The sequence below is a fragment of the Hyaena hyaena genome, unplaced genomic scaffold (genome assembly GCF_003009895.1).
Source record: "Hyaena hyaena isolate Hyena2069 unplaced genomic scaffold, ASM300989v1 scaffold_388, whole genome shotgun sequence".
Taxonomy (NCBI): Eukaryota; Metazoa; Chordata; class Mammalia; order Carnivora; family Hyaenidae; genus Hyaena; species Hyaena hyaena.
In genome coordinates this window covers 262,235-266,514 of record NW_024081021.1, presented here as the reverse complement: position 1 = coordinate 266,514, position 4,280 = coordinate 262,235, and positions in this window count along the sequence as shown.

Below are 4,280 nucleotides of genomic sequence, written 5' to 3'. Positions count from 1 at the left end.
ACTCAAACATGCATGTCAGTTTAGACTTATTTTTCATGTTTGTTTTGCCCAAAGCATGGACCATGTCAGGGAAGATGGAGACACCTTCACGGCCGGTTAGTCACATCTCACCAAAGCTTCTCAATGGGCTGTCAGACAAGAAAGGAGCCTCATGCGGCCACCTTAATCAGCATCCTCCATCTGTGAGGTCATTGGGATGTTTCAAACAATTTCCAGCTCTCATTAGTTCAGCGCGTTCCACAGGCAAGTCCTTATCTTTTGTAACTTTTGCTGCCACATCCTGAGAGAGCCTCTCCGCAGAATGACACTTTCCCCATGGGTCAACCCGCGGTAATGAGCCACCAATTGACGTGCCCTTTGCACTCGCTGGCAGTATATGTTGATATTAACCTTTCGTGTTGTGAGATGTCGCTTTTACCCTTGGCTTCTGCCATGTAAGTCTCATTATTTCTAATAGGCTGTGGTAATTAGGGTCTTGGGGCTGTTGATCGCAGCCATTTGGAGCAGGGAAGGGGGCACTCAGGGAGAACAGCCGCTTTTTCTTTACATGAACAATGTGAGGCATAGCTCAGCCCAAATCTGCAAACGGCGAGGCAGTGGTGGACCTCTGGCCACCGATGGGAAACTCCTCACCAGGCCTTTTCACATATGCGTTCCTCACATGGCTGTTTTCAAACCCCTTTTGTGCAGAATGCCATGCTCCGCCCATATTTCAGTACTTTGGATTTGGCCTAATAAGGGATTCATTAAACACAATTATTTGGGAAAGAAATGGGTGCCTTCAAAGAGACCTTTCCTTTTTCTTTCTTGCAAAGATAGTTGGCTAGAAGAGGAAAAGGATGACACAGCCAGCCAGCCATCTTGGGTGGCCCATGGGCCCTGTGAGGAGGCGGCATTGAGCCCGATGGCCCCAGGAAGGCCCCTCAGCCTTGTGATTGGGAAATCTTGACTCCTGATGGAATTCTGTGGTTGTTGAAATCTGGTAGGCCTCTCATGGCTATGAATAAGTTAAGAATCTGTCCCCTTAAGGTTAAAAAAATAAATTGGTACAATCCTAAGGGCCCAAGGGGTAAGGAAACGAAGGGGGGAAAGTCCACATTAGAGTAAGTACACAGGAAACCACAAATAACCAAAAGCATATAGGGTCAGCACCCACATTCTCTAAGTTTCTTGACCTGAAGTGTTTTCCATATTAGGAGGGCAACAAAACAAAATTAAGCATGCTTGTTGCTTCAGATGGGGTGAGATTGAAGGCTAAGGGACAACAGAGAGGAAAGGCTGGAGGTTATTTGTAAGCAGTGGGGCTTGAATGTTCTACGTCAGGACGAAGTGTTTCCAAACAATGCAAGAAAAATCCCCTATATTAATCTGATTGTTTATGACAATAACACTTGGGAAAGCCCCTCCAATGACTGCCCCCTATATTAAGGGCATGCAGTGTCAGAGACTGCTGAAATGGTCGCTCTTGGTGATATAATGGTGTGGTCTGTTTCTGAGAGCTCCTTGCTGATTTATTCTTTGCTCTGCAAAATAGCACATTTAAAATGTAAGTTCATTTCAGTTGGGTTTGCCCACAGTATAAACATATGGCACTTGTGATGTGGAGAGTTCAAAAGGTATAACCAATCATTGAAAAGTCAATTCTTCTTTGAGTAGGTAAGAAGTTTCCGGAAGCAAGCCATAAGAAATTTCTCTCCTCCCTTCCTTCTTTCCTCCCTTCCTTCCTTCCACAAACATTTAACCAACTTGCATGTGAGTAGGTGTTGGGCTGTGAGCTATTGACAGCCCAGCAGTGTGTGAAGCAGGGCCATGTTCCCAGAGGGCTTCAAAGGGGACAGATGTAGAGAGGACGCCAACCTCAGGCAACACAAAAAGAATGATTCACAGAAGGGACAGCTGGAGTCCAGAAGAGAGGTAAGATAGTTAAGTATTGCCAGGCTCTGAGGTGCCACACTTTATTCTCACCCTCCATACCAGGGCCAGAATGTAAGCTCCAATGGGACGAGCACCTAGAATAGTGCCTGGCATTGAGATACACTGAGTATTTGTTAATGAAAAACACAGACGTCTTGGTAATGAAACCTCTTGGTAATGACCTCTTATTTGCATTCATAAAGTGCTCCTGCTGGGTCACTCTTTCTGTTTACCACCCTACCTCCACAACTCCACGGCTGGAGAAAAGGAGCATGATCCATATCAAAGGGGAGGATATTACTGGGGAGATTTTAGGGGAGTTTAAAGGCATTTACATACTTATGCCATTGAGTCTGGCTTTTCTTTTTTGGATCCTTTTCCTCACATTTGGAATCTTGCTACCCAGGCGTCTGGAGGGGTACAAAGGGCTTGGGGCCGCATTGCATGTGGGAGCATCCTGTTCTGGGAAGACCAAGCAAAAACAGGGTAGGGCACAGGGAAGGATGACTCAGGCCAGCTGCTCTCAGCCCCAGGGAGGGGAGCTTTTGTTCCTCTTGTTTTTTGGGTTCATTCTTCCTAACTCTTTCAAGCTATTAGACCTTGGGCCACCAGGTGAAAGTGTGAGCCTTAGGGAAGGAGCCAAGTTGGCTACTGTACTGCTTTTGGTCTGGGTTGCTCAAGGCTTCTGGGCAACAGAAGTCCTTTTTGTTTCATGTCCAGCCCAGATCAGCCGATCAGCCAAGATCAGCTAAGGCTCAGGCCCAACATCCAGTTGGCAATGAGTAGTTCACATCACTCTGGAGTCTCCTAGTTTCATAATTTTCTTATGAGCTTGTGGAAAGAGTTGGTAGCTTGAAAAAGTGGGGATGTGGAGTTCTCAGCTGACTATCTTCTTATATTTTGAAAGTGTAACCAAAATCTTTGTAATACAGAGCACATCTACACAGATACTGTTGACTCTGCCAGGATAGCTTTACAACAAGGGATGCTCCTTATTTGGTTTGCTTTGAATGCCAGAATCTTAGTAACAATAGGTCTTTCTGGTCTGGATTATCTGTCTGTCTGTCTGTCTGTTTATCTATCTATCTATCTATCTATCTATCTATCTATCTATCTATCTACCTACCTACCTACCTATCCACCTACCTACCTACCTATCCATCCATCCATCCATCCATCAACCTGTGCTGGTTTTCTAGGTCGGCCATAACAAAGTACCATAAACTGAATGGCTTAAGCAACAGATATTTATTTTCTCACAGTTCTGGAAGCTAGAAGTCTGAGATTGAGGTGTCAACAGGGTTGATTTTTTTTTTTTTTTTTTTGAGGACTATCTCCTTGGCTTAGAAATGGCCATCTTCTGTGTGTGTGTCTGTCCTAACTTCCTTTTCTTTTTCTTTTTTAATTTTTATTTTTCTTTTTATTTTTTTAAATGTTTTATTTATTTCTAGGAGATAGAGAGAGAGACAGCGTGAGCAGGGGAGGGTCAGAGAGAGAGGGAAATACAGACTCCGAAATAGGCTCCAGGCTCCGAGCTGGCAGTCAACACAGCCCGACGCGGGGCTCGAACCCACGAACCGCGAGATCATGACCTAAGCGAAAGTCGGACGCTTAACCGACTAAGCCACCCAGGCGCCCCTCTTTTTTAATTTTTAAATGTTTATTTATTTGAGAGAGAGAGACAGACAGAGAGACAGACAGAGCATGAGCAGGGGAAAGGCTGAGAAAGAGGAGACATAGAATCTGAAGCAGGCTCCAGGCTCTGAGCTGTCAGCACAGAGCCCGATGCAGTGCCTGAACCCATGAACTGTGAGATCATGACTTGAGCCAAAGTCGGACACTTAACCAACTGAGCCACCCAGGCGGCTTTTCTTATAAAGACATTTGTCCTATTATGTTAGGGCCCACCCATATAACCTCACTGTATCTTAACTACCTCTTTAAAGACCCAAATAAAGCCATATTCTGAGCTACTGGGAATTAAGACATCAACAAATGGATTTTGAAGAGACATGGTTCAGCCTATAACATACCTATCCCTCTATCATCTGCCTATCTGTCTGTCTATCCATCCATCCATCCATCCATCCATCCATCCGTTCATCCATCTCTCACAATATTTAAAGAAGAATTTAGAAAATAATAAAAATGATTTCAAATGGCTGAACCCATTGAACAGTTGACAGATGAGAAAACTAAAGCTCAGATAGGGCAAGCAGCTTTCCCAGGGCAGCACATCTAGTGTCTGGTGGAAGCTGCACTCAGTGCTAAGTTTTTCATCTTAAAATCCAGCATTTGTTTTCTACAGTGTCATGACTCCTGGAAAAGCTATTAAATTTCTTCCCTCTTGCATCTCCAATTAGGAT